The sequence below is a fragment of the Cibotium barometz genome, chromosome 13 (assembly GCF_041138505.1).
Source record: "Cibotium barometz isolate CiBa-2024 chromosome 13, ASM4113850v1, whole genome shotgun sequence".
Lineage (NCBI taxonomy): Eukaryota > Viridiplantae > Streptophyta > Polypodiopsida > Cyatheales > Cibotiaceae > Cibotium > Cibotium barometz.
Genome location: NC_141058.1, coordinates 43,410,078 through 43,425,688, shown reverse-complemented (window position 1 = coordinate 43,425,688; position 15,611 = coordinate 43,410,078).

Below are 15,611 nucleotides of genomic sequence, written 5' to 3'. Positions count from 1 at the left end.
GAGAGACACATACATAGCTTGGGAAGGACCTTACAAGCCTTATCCATAATGCTCATATATATTATGCATAGGCCTCATGTAGAATATGCATAAGGCTTATGCATAGTATAGCATTCATAGTCTACACGAGGCTATGCATTCATAGCTTGCAAAAGACTATGCATAAGGCTCATGCATAAAGCTTATATATAAGCTGCCGCATACATGAGACTTTGTATTAGCTGTATGCGTCATGTATGTGGCTTATGCATGAGCTTATACGTAAGCCTCATGTATGTAGCTTATGCATAAGGTCTATGCATTAGGCTTATGTATATGGCTTTATACATAAGGCCTATCCATATGGCTACTGCATAAGCTTTCTCACTACAACACGTCGGGGGCATAGCAACATTTTCTAACAACGTTTATTTTGAAGGAATGTCAAGGATTCCATTCTGCTCCGCAATGAAATTTTGGTTGCCCAGCAACTCTTGTAGTAGCAAAATTTTGCTGCTCCACAGCGCTTATAGCGGTGAAATTTCGCTACTAGGCAGCGCCTGTAGCAAAATTTCGCTGTGCCTAGTAGCGAAATTTTGCCGCTATACTCTAATTTTGCTGATATACAACAAAAATAGCAACAAACTTATGATGCTATTTTTTTGCATGAAATTCCAAAGAATTATTGGATGCTGAATTTTAAAAATACATGTCACATACACATAGAAAATGATGTATAGTTTAAAAAAAACATCCATTAGAATCCTTGGAGCCATGTTTCGAGCAGAAAAACAGATAGGTCAGAACTTTTGAGAAGCGAAAAAAATGCCAAGATCATGAATCTATCCCATCTTGTAATAAATCCATATATGTTGCTTCATTAATGTCTATATCTAATGGAAGCTCAATAAAAATATAGGGTTCCATATATCAATATGAATATCACTATCATGATCCAATGAAGCATTATCATGATTGATAGGTGACTCATCATTTGCTTCATTAATGTTTCTCGTGCTTTTGATCGGCCCCCTCCAAAATGTTTTCTTCATGGTCTTCTTCCAATGAGCCAATTTGAGGTACTACTTTCTCTTGTGATCATCTCTCCATTTTGCAATGCAATACAACTTAGTGAATTGAAGAGAAGATTCATACCTCACCAAGCTTCCCATTTTGAAATAGCCTTTCCGACTTTCTTGTCTCCACAAACAACTATAGCAATTGGAAGAATAAACTATGCATAGAAAAAAAAAGAAGTTAGCATATGAGCTTACAAACTATGTACCACAAGGAGAAAATGAATAAAAGTATTTATTTGGTCTTTGTGAAGGCACTCTTCAATGAATGCATTACTCTCGTTAGTGTACAAAAAGAGGCAATCACACTTTTCACCTTATTGTGCTCCCTCTTGGTTAATACCCATGGTGCCTTTGGTAGGACTATGTTGCCACTCTTGCTTTCAGTTGGCCATACAGTTTGAAGGCGTCCAATGTTTTGTAAGTCATCCCTTTCACCCTTTGTATCTCTTTTACCAATTAAATGAACGGTGGAAAGATAACTTTAACTAAATTTTCTCTTAAAAATTAAATAAAAATCTCCATTAATTTCTTTACACTAGAAATTCCACTTTTCTCATTTAAATGGTTGAATTCCAATTATGGTGGGAATTCCTCTTTCATCATTTAAATTTGTCTATGCAAATTTTTTTAAAAATTAAAATCCTTCTTTAATTTTTAAATAAAATATACATTATTTTAGTATTTCAATTTTTCTCTTACTTCATTGGAATACATGGATTTCCATTGTCATGGGGATTTCTCTTTTATTATAAAAATGAATTACTAGAAATTTCTCTTTTTTCTAATTAACTATTTATGCATGAATATAAAAATTAAATTTTTCATGGTTATGATGAGAATTATTCAATTAATCTAGGATGATTAATCCTAGAATATGGTAAGAAGTCCTCTTTTCATATTATGTATGAAAATGATTTATGTGTTAATTTTTTAGAAATTTTGCCATAGCTCCTCTACTACTATTATTGATAATTTTCAATAGTTTTGAAAGCATAAAGTTTTAGTAATACAATATGATAGAATAACTATCATTTGGATCAATATCCACTTATGGACTTGATTTCTAAGTTTTTCATAAATTAAGTAGCATAAAAGCATTAAAAAGCCACTTCTTTGGCCTCTAATTTGACAAGCATAGAAATTACTTTTAGATTTGAGAATTGCTTCATGAGAAGCATCATTTGAATATATAATAGGTCATAGGAATGACCATTATTTGGGGGAGAGAGAGAAATGCTTACAAAAATATTTTAATTTAAGCATAAATGGAAACTTAATAAGATTTATCACTAGAATTCATTAGAGAGTTCCAATTGCATTAAAGATCCATTCAATTGAATGCTTCTCAAGTTTGAGAGGGGTTGAGAAGTGAGAAACATTTTGAGATTAAGAAAAAAGACCATAAATCACACTTTACCTCTTAATTTGCTTGATTCTTTAATTCATGGAGAGGCCCCTAGCCAATCAATTGGTATAGTATGTTGATGAAGACTTGAAGGAAGGTTGAAGAGAGAGAGAAGCTCCAATCTCTCCAATTTATAGAGGATAATAGAAAATAAGCTTATCTTAGAGTAATATCGGCATAGTTTAGTAGTTCACATATGAGAATACAAAAGAATGAGGGTCTATTTATAGGTGAGGGAGGCCATTAACTGAGTCCAAGTGAGTTCTAGAATTTTCCAGCTTCAGTTTGGCTAAATTTGGAAAAGATTTGGACCAGTTTGGCTCCCTTTTTTATTTGGTTTGATCCAGGAGAGAGGAGAGATAAAAATATCTTAATATTTTTGAGTTTAAAACTCCTCCACACATGTGAAATAGGTGCCTCCTTGAAGGCTCCCCCTTTCCTTACCAAGGTGTCAAAAATGAATGATTACTCTAAAATATCTCATTTTTTTAGTAATATTTCATAATTTTTAACTAATAAATCTTGTACTCAGTCAACTCTTCATCTTATGTGGGCATTTACTTATTTTTGGGTATTTTCTTTTGTTCATTGGATTTATCTCATCCCAACACTTGGATTAATCTTATTGGTCCATAGGAACCTTAATTGGACCATAATCCAAAATTTTTAAAAAATCTTGACCCTTAGGCTAAGGTCTTCTAAATCATTTTTAACTAATTCCAATTGTACCATGGAAATTTTATTTTCATTTTCTGTTTCAAGGAAACATATTTTTGATATTTGTAGAATTTATATATCCAAAAATATCTCAATATTGATTTACCACTCTCTAGAAGGAAAAATATTATTTTCTTGTATTCAAAAACATGGAATGATTACAGGGGATTGAAGTAAAGGCTTATTCATTATTCACGCTGACGAGGAATCTTACATCCATGAAAGCATGGAATAAGGGAAAGGTTGAAGCTTTCCATAAAGCTTGGAGAATGTAAGAAAGAGGGCTTACCCTGGAGAGACAGTTGATTGATGTAAAAGCCTTGAGAGAAGAGGTGTGGTGGGAGGAATAGTCGGGCTGCAGAGCATAGCCTGTGCATGTGCAGGAGGATAGAGGAAGTAGGTAGCTATTGACACCCATCGATGGCATTTTAGTTAGGAGTCTCAGTTCGCAGATTGTTGCTTAGTAGAAGCAAATTTTCACTGCTAGATTTTCCTGCTGAGCAGTGTTATTTTGCTTTTTGCTGCTAGGGAGTGTATTTTCGCTTCTACTCAGTGAAAAAATGATGCTCTGTTCGCTATGCAGTAGCAACGCAAACCTGGGTAATTTTATGTTTACAATTCTAGATGTTGTTGTGTGTTTTATATGAAACCTAGATTAGTTTTGGTTAGGTTAAAGATGCGTGACAGTGATCATCAAGGTTCGAAAGTTAGTTCCAAGGCATGGTTAAGAGAAAAAAAATTTTGTGTGTGTGATCGATGCAAGGGCCAATATATACGACAACGTTGTATAACAATTGAGCATGTCTGGATATATGGTCTTCATGAGGTAGTGGCACGACCAAGTGTGGATGATGACATCGAGGAGAACCATAGGAGAGTGCTAGGTAACATGCCACACCATTTTGTGACATCGGGTAAAGTGCTGAAGGTGGCAAGGCATCATCTAGAAAGCATGGCTAAGACTCATCTTTCCCAACCAATGAATGAGGTTCCTCCACAATTGCCATAGGCAGAAGAGAATCTCATCATGGAAGACATCGTAAATGATATGGAAAGCATGGCTGAGACTCATCTTCCCCGACCAATGAATGAGGTACCTCTACCATTGCCACATGAGGAGGATAATCTCATCATGGATGACATGGTAAATGACTTCTTTGGATGGGAGGTCATAGATGATAGTGAGAAGCTCCAATGTCACAAGAGAAGGAAACCTTGCATAGAGAGGCAAGCACCCTTTATAATTATCAAGGAGATAAAGTTCCCTGAAAGGTTTTGAGACACTTCCCTATCATTCCTTGCATCCAACACATGTTTAAATGTAAGGGGATTGCAAAACTCATGACATGGCATGCTACTCATCCCTTGACCCATGGCATCATGAGGGTCGTATAGCTGATTCACCAACATGGCAACATGTGGAGTATCAATGGCCAGAGTTTTAAGATGATCCTCATCAATTACATCTTGGCTTGGGCATGGATGGTGCTAACCCATTTGGCTTATTATAAATTTAAATGATGAAAGAGGAATTCCCACCATAAATGGAATTCAACCATTTAAATGAGAAAAGTGGAATTTCTAGTATAAAGGAATTAATGGAGATTTTTATTTAATTTTTAAGAGAAATATCCTTAGGTTTCCTAGCACTTCACTCAGGGACCGCTTCGTCGGTCCTCACCCATCGTAGAAAGCGCACCATTTTAACCGTACAGAGGCTGGTCAAGACCTCAGCAGGCTTTGCCGCGAGGCGACGTCCTTTTACAACTCCCCGCGCCAGTAGTTCCAAACGAACCTTCTCTTAGTAAAACACATGCCAAATGCTTCCTCCAACATTCTGGCGTAAAATAGTCCTTTAAATGAAAAACAGAGATTCCAATGAAAGTAAAATTTCCAGTTTGAGATTGGTTCCAAAACCCCCTTTTTCCATAATTCCCAGTTTCATTATGAGGATCCTTGATCTCTCATGAGGGTAATCTACCCATCATTTTGTATGTTTGTCCAACTAGATATTTGGTGAGTTCCGATCAAAGGAAAACTAGTTTAGTTTCGGTAGTCTATTCTTTATGTTTAGGAACTAGAATTGGTCACGAAGTTTTTGCTTGATTCAGATCGAGAGATGGACAAGTAGGGTTACTATCCGTCCCTCTCGTAGTCTAACCAAATTCATTTGGTTTAGTTTTAACAAGGATTCCCTTCAGATAAACATCTAGTTTTGGGTAAATATCTATTTAGTGATTTTACCAATTAAAATATCCAAAGGCATTCTTTCTGCCACATAATTTCTCTATCTTAATTCATTAGGTAGAATTCTGGTGAAAATTCATCTTTTGACGCTAAGATTTAATTCAAACTCATCTTTTCTTAAATACCATAAAATTTCTTCTTCGTTTTTAACTAAATACCAGTACCTTTTTTTTATAAATAAACTTGAAATCCCTCTTTTTCTCATTTAATGATTGCAATCCAATTATCATGGGAATTCCTCTTTTACCATAAAGTAAATCTATTTAAAATTCTTCTTTTAAAAATTACATAAAAATATCCATTAATTCCATTAAGCTTAAAATTCCACTTTTCTCATTCAGATGATTGAATTCCAAATATGGTGGGAATTCCTCTTTCATCATTTAAATTTATTTATGCAAAAAGATAAATTTAACTAAATTTTCTCTTAAAAATTAAATAAAAATCTCCATTAATTCCTTTACACTAGAAATTCCACTTTTCTCATTTTAATGATTGAATTCCAATTATGGTGGGAATTCCTCTTTTATCATTTAAATTTATGTATGCAAAAAGATAAATTTAAGACTAAAAGGAAAGATTTTTGGGAACCAAATTTTGATACTGGATCTCGTTTGGTTGGCCAGCTGGCCAATGGAGAGTCTACAGGATACATTTTGTAATACAATGAACTCAGAATTTTGGAAAATGATGATCAGAAATATTATGAATTCTATTGAAGGATTGTTTTAAAGCCAGTTGAATATGTTTATAAATGGCAATTTCATATTAGGTATGTACGTGGTATGCCTACCTTACGTTTTGCATAAATCATCGGATAGCGGGCCTGGAAACTCTTTTCCTCGGTACCTAGGCAAAAACACAACCAAATCTTTATAAAGGAATCCCACCAATATAGTGGTCAGGTGGTTGGCTAACCCGTGGGCCGCCGGATGGGGTAGGCTGGATCGGAGGATTCGTGTGAAACGACTAGATATGATTAGTTATGTTAATTAGATTAAATCCTAAGAAGACCTTGTTCTGTGGGAGGGGATCAGTGGCTATGCCTCATAAATGAAGAGAAAAGCAATGATTCCATGGACCAAGTGCAAGTCTCTTCTTGATCTCACCATTTTGCAAATCAATATGGAAACCATGGTGGACGACGCCACACCCTCAAATTTTGTTAATTTAAAGGAGAAGACACTTTGCCCATGTCACCCTCAAATTTTGTTGATTTAAAGGAGAAGACACTTTGCCCATGTACTCGTTGCAAATACCAAATGGCTCGACTTCAACGAATTTGCAATGATCATACAAGAAAATGGGGAATATTTTTGGTGCAGCGATTGGAATATCTAATTAGTGGCAATGCGCGCTTCAACAATAATGACGAACTAGTGGATATTCGACGCCTGAACGATGGAGACCAACAAGAGTAGCCACAAATGAGGTGATCCAACAACCTGAGGAACTTGAGGCAAACTCGGAGCAAATACTAGAACATGACATGGATGACATGTCACATGATAAATGCCTTACAGGATGGAACAGAACTAGATCGAGGTTTGGAATATGAAGGGGTAGAAGAAAACACACGACATGTGGAATACGCTTCCCAAGAAGAGAAACAGCTACGCAAGCTTGCTTATCTTCCACTATATCGTGGAGCACATGTGTCTACTTACCTATCCATATTGAACTTGCAATTGATTTTTGGATGGTCTGATATGCGCATATCAAAACTTTTTGCGTAAGTGATGATATCATATGCAATTAGTGAGTTATGTACCTTTATATGCATTTTCTTAGCCTGACTATTTTGTGTAACAACTTATTAAAACATCAAATATTGCCAGAAGATAATGAGATTCCAGTGGACCGTAGTCGAGCAAAAGTAATGTTGCACTCGATTGGCATGGACTACAACACACACCATGCTTGTCGAAATGATTGTATTCTTTATCGACAAGAATATAACAATGCAGTACAATGTGCGCATTGTGGTACATCAAGATATAGACGAGATGTGCAAGGAGAAAGGTTACTAGCAAAAGTTTTATGACACTTTCCCATCATCCCTCGGATTAAAACAATGTTCAAGTGTAAATCCATTGCAGTATTGATGACTTGGCACCGTAACACTAGGTCCACGGATGGTGTTATGTGTGCCCGGCGCAGATTCCTGCATGGAAGCACATTGAAGAGAAGTGGGTAGCCTTTCACGAGGAGGCTCGCCTTATTCGACTCGGACTGGTGATGGATGGAGTGAATCCATTTGGTCTACAAAGTTCATCATGGAGTACACAGCCTGTTTGTCTAGTTAACTATAATCTTCCACCATGGCTAGTGATAAAAAAAGGACATCTTTTATTGTCTTTGTTGATAGTTCCTGGAAAGTACAAGGTGAAGAACATGGATGTGTATTTAACCCCTTTAGTTGAGGAGCTTCGTGTTCTATAGGAGGGCATTGAAGTTCATGATATTTCCAAGAGGTTTGGACAACGTGCGCTAACATTGAGAGGAATACTTATGTGGACTATGCATGATTGGCCAGGCTATGGAGAGTGCTCAGGTAATACTGTAGCTTGTTAAAATATTATGTCAAGTCATGATTGTCATCCAAACTAATGCTACAATCTTTTTTGATGTTCTACAGGGCTTTCAGTGTCAGGGTATAATGGATGTCCATTATGTGGGCCGCAACTTGAGGTTTGATACTCAAAGTCTATGAAGAAGATAGTATACGAGGGCCACAAGAAGTATCTCCCAGTGGACCATCCTTTGTGTGAGGGATTTCTAGGAAGGTATCCTAGCATATGGAAGAGCAGTTGATTGGAGGACCTTATGGGAGCTAGATCCAACCTGTACACCTCCAAGAATGAATCGTCTATCCATTTTCCATCAACTTCCATACTGGAATGACCTTCTAGTGAACCATCTTCTTGACCCAATGCACATTTTCAAGAATATAGCCGAGGTGCTTTTTGGAAAACCATCACAGGAGCAAAGGAGAGCAAGGCACAACGAGATGATTTACAAGAAGTTCAATGCATGCACCACTTATGGGCCCAAAATAGAGCAGATGCGAAGCTCAAGCTATAAAAAGCACCTTGGGTTATAACAAAGGATGAGCAACGGCATGTAAAGAAGTGCATTAGTGAGTTTTGTACCCCTATAGGATGCATGCATTGCTTGAAGGGAGCATTTACAAAGGATGATAAGCTTAGTGGCTTGAAGAGTCATGATTGGCACTAATTCTTACAATTCGTGCTTCCTAAAGCCACAAGGATTGCCTCAACGATGACATTAGAGCAACAATTTATAAAATTGGTACAGTGGTACGTTGGATATATCAAGGAAAGAGATTAGTAGAGGCACATTGGAAGCAGCACGATTAAACTCCATCGAGGCTGTTACAATGGCTGAGAAATACTTTCCAACAAGTATTTTAACCATTCGATTGCACTTGCTAGTTCATGTGGTTGATGAAGTTGCTGTGGCAGGGGTTGTCCATAGCCAATGGATGTTTTTCTTGGAGAGATTTATGAAGACACTTAAAGGATTTGTTCGTCAAAGAGCTCGTCCTGAAGGTAGTATGAGAGTGGGATGGCTTGTTCAAGAATCACTTGTATATATAATTGAATTTCTCAGTACGTCTGATCCCGATATGCCAAGATTATGGACACAAGAAGAATATGATCGAATAGTTGGGGAAGAGCCACAAGGGAAAGGCCTTGTGAGAACAATGGATGTAGCATTGCGTGAGAAGATCAGTAAATTTTGCATCTTAAACTCACATGCTATGGAGAAATGGACTGAGAGATATAACTTAGTTAAGTCTGAAAGGGACCAAGCTCGTTTAAGTTTTAGAAGGAGTCGAACAACCCGCACACTACCATACCCAACAGAACTTGCACTTCTTCCAAACTTTCCTTCTAATAAATGGCTCGAGAAAACCATACTACAAGCTAAACGCAATGGTGAATCAATAAGTGATGAGGAGGAGCAGCTTGCATATGGTTATGATTTCCATGTATGTGAGTTAGAGATATCTACGCATTGTCTTTTATGTTGTGCTTTCGTGAATTTATACAATAAAAGTACTTATTTATTGTGCTTGCAGTATCGTAAGTTTGGGGCAATTTGGTCATGCGGATGTCACTTTCGAGTAGAAGGAATAGATAAAAAGATAACAACATTTGATTGTGGTGTGAAGGATAATTTCATGCAAGAAAGTCATTCAAGTGCAAGTGATGGGGCAATACTGAAGTAGGCATGCTAGATTATTATGGAACAATCCAAGATATTATCAAGGTTGGATTCAGAAAATTTGATATGTTCATTTTTGATGTGAAATGGTTCAAGTTGGTAACTCAAGGGGCATAAGTAACTGTACGCAAAGACAAGTGTGGATTTCTTCAAGTAGACCGCACAAAGATATGGACTGACCAAAGGGACACATTTGTTTGATATAGCCCCTGTCGATTGATAGTTTTTGGTCTAAAACAACCAGTGGCATTGTTGCAAACAAAGGGAACATGATCCCACCATCATCAGGGCAGATCTCCAAGGGTCTCATGTTCTGATTCCAGCTATCAAGGCTATCATAGATTGGTTGATCTACGAGAGAAAAGGAGGTGATGTAAAGAAGAGTGGCCATCACATTTTGAGCCTTAATGACGATATACATACGTTATAGACAATCATGCTGCAGCTACCTCTTTTGGTGGGCGATTTGGATGGAAATATCCAAAAACGGTCTGCTCTCGTCTCAGTATCCGATGGCAGAGTTGATGAAGCTGGGCGGCCAGCAGTACTGTCGCTTTTGTCTGCTGACGTGATGGTTTATTTATAAACCTGATGATTCTATTGAGCCTAATCACCTTTTTCATTACTAATTAGGTGCTAATAGCCTTATAAGCCATTTTTCACTTTCTGCAGTACCCACACCCGGTGGAGCTTAGATCTCTTCCTCCATACAGCTCCAGTGCCTACAAATTAACACACCTTCTTACTAACATCTTGGCACCTCTGAAGCTCAAACCGCCGACGGATGCAGCCGACGAAGCGTCAATTTGCTGGTGTCTTTTTTCTGAGAAAAATTACAAAATCGCCATCATGCCTTTGAATTCAAAGCATTGGAGCTAGCCCAAGAGGTTTCTGTGTGTGCTAAACATGGTGGTGGCCTCGAAATTTTGAAATGCATCAAGAAGAAGCTACATCAAGCTTTGGATCAAATCTAGAAGTGATGTTGGTAAAACAGATATTAAGCATTCATTATTTGGTCAAATCTTATATTTTTGGGCTTGATCCTCTACTAGACTAACTGCTATTGATTCCCTTAAAAGGGTTTGAGCACATATGAACTCTAAGGCACCAGATGTGGCTCCCGTACATGCTATTTTTTGCACACAAAACCATGAATTAAGCCCACTAATTAGTGAATTAGCACTAATCACCAAAGTTTGGTATAATTGATGGTTCAAACTTACCATTAGGTATTTGATATGGACCTTTATCACTTCACATTATAATTGGAAGTTGTTTTGATGTCCCAACCATCCCAGTACAAAACCAACTATCATTGGCCTTATGCAACTTTTCGTATATTCATGCTTGTAAACTTGTTGTAATCATCATCAAACACCAAATTGGAGTTGTATAAGGGTAGACACTGCCCTTGAATCTTGAATCAAATCAAGAGGTAAGACCGCCTTCACATCATCATGATTATTGCACAAGAAGTAGCTAAATTCAACGAGGAGCAATTCCATACATGGTAAACAAAAACCCTGTATTTGCTCATGACGAAGAATCTATGGGCGATGGTTGAGGGAAGAGATAAATGTCCATAGGATCATGGGAAGGATGAGCGGAAGAGCAAAAATGAAAAAGCAATAGGACTCATTACACTTAGCTTAAATGATGAAATCATTCACCACATTGCAGGGATACAATAAGCTAAAGATGCATGGAATGAACTTAACAAATTATTTGGCACTCAAGCAAAGAATTCAAAGATAAATCTACTAATGCAATTTTATAAAATTGACATGAAGGAAAGTGAACCTCTAGCCACACACTTGAACAAATACAAAAGCATCAAACAACAACTTGCAGCCATTGTGAAGAAAGTAGAAGATGATGAGGCACTAGCAGTGCTTCTAAAGAGTGTGGACAAGGGAGAGTATGAGAACATTGTGGCAACCTTAAAGAATGTACCAGATTTGAAGTTCCATGAGATAGAAGGAGCTGTACTAGAGCAAGAGAACAAGGTCAAAGAGAAGAAAGGATTGGACCCAGCAAAACTGGAGAGCAGAAAGCATTCTACACCCAAGGAGTCCTTGCACGAGGAACGAGGATGTGGAGGAAGAGGCAGGGGAGGAGGAAGGACCTTCACTTGCCAAGCCATGACACATGGCTAGAGACTACTAGAGGAAACCAAATGAAGAAGGATCAGCATTCGGCAAACTTCATGGAGACTCCTAAGGTAGAGGAGTCATAACATCTTTTCTAAGAGAGAAACCCCACAACCCAATGTAACCTGCCCCAGTAGAGTAAACCCACCTCTGGAGCCACCGATGATGTAGGCCATGTGGTAGATGTGTGTGTGAGCACTTTAGTCAAAGTTACGGGCACTTGTAGTAGTCTTGGACAAATAGAGAGAGAGTCAAGGGTTATGAGTTAGGGACTTGTAGTAGTCTTGGACAAATAGAGAGAAAGTTAAGGGTTATTAGTTAGGGACTTAAGGCACTGGTCGTGGGCTACCAAGTTAAAGGGAACTTGGTATAGGGTCCAAGTGTGCTAAGAAGTATTCACTTGAGGGGAGGTGTTGAGATATGCAAGTGGATGGGGTGTGTGTGGAAACTAGCTCTAAAGATAGAGATTGTAAGAAGGAGTCCGTAATTGAGTGGGTAGCTGTGAAAAGGTGAGAAGAATCTACTAGATGAGATAATGAGAAAATATAGGGGTGTGAAAAGATTCTAGGGAAAGATGCCCCCCTCCCTCCCCCCTGGATGTAGGAGAGGTGGCACAAATCAAGGAGAAATCAGTGTTGGGGAGTGGGCGCTTGGCACCTTGTGGATGTAAAATCTATAAATTATGGCATTGGCCTAATAAGAATTTGCTAGTTTTTGAGTATCCATGCATACATTATGCTATTAGATTAATTGTGCACTAATCTTACTTTAATCACTTTCTAATTGCTTGCTAATCATGTTGATTCTTGGATTTGATCCACCATAGCACATCACATTGCTACAAATTCAATTGAATTTTCCTTCAAAGTTGAGGGTGGTATACATTTTATGATAGGAAAATCTCATAAGACTTTTCCCTGGAACTTGAGGGTAGTATATATTTTATGATGGGAAAATTTTCCCAAGACATGGGTGGGTATGGCATCACAATTTCTTAGGGTCATTTTAACTACCTGCTAGTACAATATTGCATGCAACTATCCTTAGGCTCATATCACTTCTTACACGTTTCACAACATGTCTTAGACTAGTTGGTTTCACATCATGTCTTGCAAGTTTTCACATCGCGTCTCACATCAAATCTAATTTTTGCATGAGTTTTTTCTTGCATCCTCAACCGAAAGCTATTTATGCTTAGTTTGTTTATTTTTCATGGTTTCATATAGCCTTATATAGGGGTGATTAATATTTTTAATTCTAACATACGGGGTTTATATAATGATTCAATGTTTACTAGTTGTTTTTGTCTTATTTTATGTTCTCTTATGCTACCAAGTTGCTACCAATTATAAACAATGCACTGAACAACAAAAATAAAAAAGATATTAACTTTCACAATCTAATCTTCACAATTAGAGCTTATAGCTTATGTTTTCACAGTCGATGATCATACTCAAAATCCTCACAATTAGAGCTTATATCTTACTTTTTTAGAGTTGATGACACTCCAAATAAAATAATGCTAAGCTATATCTTGGCTCTAAGCAACCAAAATCAACCCTCTTTTGCTTAAATCTAATGCAACTAACCAAATAAAATACCATTTTTACAATTAGAATGTCAAAAAATAATACAAAAACCAGGTTCAAAGCATCCAAAACAAATGAAGCTCCAAATCCAAATATCTTTTAGAGTGTGACCCCTCGATACCCAACAATATTAGGTGAACCTAATAGCTAGGAATGGATTAAAATCAACACACATAACCCCTAGGATAGTCCCTAAGGGTGACACTAAATATGTTTAAGTCAAAAGCTTACCTTACCTTACAAAAACATGTATTGATAATCAATGTGGGTGTGTTAGCCTATCCTTTTCATCCTTATTTTGTTGTCATACACCAAATGATTCCATGGATATGGATTTCGAGAGAGAGGTCTCTCTAGCTAGATGAAGGCAAGATGCAGATCCCTAAACCTTGGATCAATATCCCAAGAGCTAGTTAGAGAAGGGAAGCTCAAGAGTGATATCCAGCAATCAAACCTATCGAAGCATGCATCCATCTATCTATGTAAGGATTCAAAGAGCACAAACAAGGGACTGGGGAGAAGCGAGAGAGCTGAGAAATATTCTATTGCAAGGAAATGATTGTGTATTTCTTTATGTGAAAACTGAATACATAAATTGACTTATATCATTACAAGAGAATGAGGGTCTATCAACGAAAATACCATCACTTTTATAACTATCAGGGTACAGAGATGTAGAGCATATTTTGCTGCTATTTTTGTTGTAATGAGATCATTCTCACAGTAGTAATGATCTAAAACACAATAAACTAACACAAGTAAAAAGAGGTTTTAAAGAAACAAAGAGGGTATGGTTTTCCAAGCATGGCCTCCAAAAATAACAATCAGTCCTTCATCTTGCACCCTTTTGAACAGAGCTCCCAAACCCTGTTGTAATGCAAAATCAGATTCATCTTGCGTAGGGTGACGGTCCACTGCTTCAAGCTATAGATATACAAACGAATGAACATTGATTTTATGTTGTTATTTAAGGTAACCTTTTTTTCTTAAAAGATAAAATATAATTCGAGGAATATATTGGGATGTCTACTCCTACTTCACATGTAACATCATGCTGCAAGTTGTTGTTATTTAACGTAATCTTTTTTTCTTAAAAGATAAGATATAATTCGAGGAATATATTGGGATATCTACTCCTCCTTCACATGTAACATCACGCTGCAAGTTGTTTGCCATCTATCCATGCATAAACATAAATACTTAAACTCTGATGCATGCATAAAGCATACATATATAAGTATGCATATTAGATCTATGTGTATGAGCTTAATTCAAAGGTAGGACATGGCATGCATTTAAAGCTATCTGCATGTCTAAGTAGCTTCTAGTGCATGCCTGTAAGTTCTCGCATGCATTGGGAGCTCTCGGTGCATGTCGATAGCTACCAACATTACAGGTAGCACTTGACATGCATTAGGGGCTGCCGATGTGCATTTTGGTAGCTATCACCATACCCAGGTAGCAGTCGATATGCCTCAGTAGCTATCGGCATGCCTAGGTAGCACACGTAATGGAAGCTCTTAGTGCATGCTCGTAGCATGCATTAACAGCTCTCACTACATGTTGGTAGCCACTGGCATGCCTAGGTAGCACTAGCCATGCAATGGAAGCTACCTAAGCATGCCAGTAGCTATTGGCATGCATTGAGAGCTCTCAGTGCATGCCGGTAGCTATTGGCATGCCTAGTAGGTAGCACCGGGCATGCATTGGGAAGCTACCTAAGCATGCCAGTAGCTACCGTCATACATTGGGAGCTCTTGATGTATGTTGGTAGTTAGCGGCATACGTAAATAGAAGTTGACATGGATTTGAAGCTACCTGGGCATGTTGATAGCTATCGTCATGCTTAGGTAGTACCCGACATGTAATGAGATCTCCGAATGCATGCCTAGGTAGCACTCGGCTAATGCATAAGCCTTATCCATAAGGCTCATACATATTATGCATAGGCCTAATGCAGAATATTCATAAGGCTTATGCATAGTATAGCATTCATAGTCTACATGAGGCTATGCATTCATAGCTTACATAAGACTCTGCATAAAGCTTATACATAAGCTGTCGCATACATGAGAATTATATATTAGTCGTATGCATCATGTATGTGGCTTATGCATGAGCTTATACATAAGCCTCATGTATGTAGCTTATACATAAGGTCTATGCATGAGGCCTATGGATATGGCTTTATACA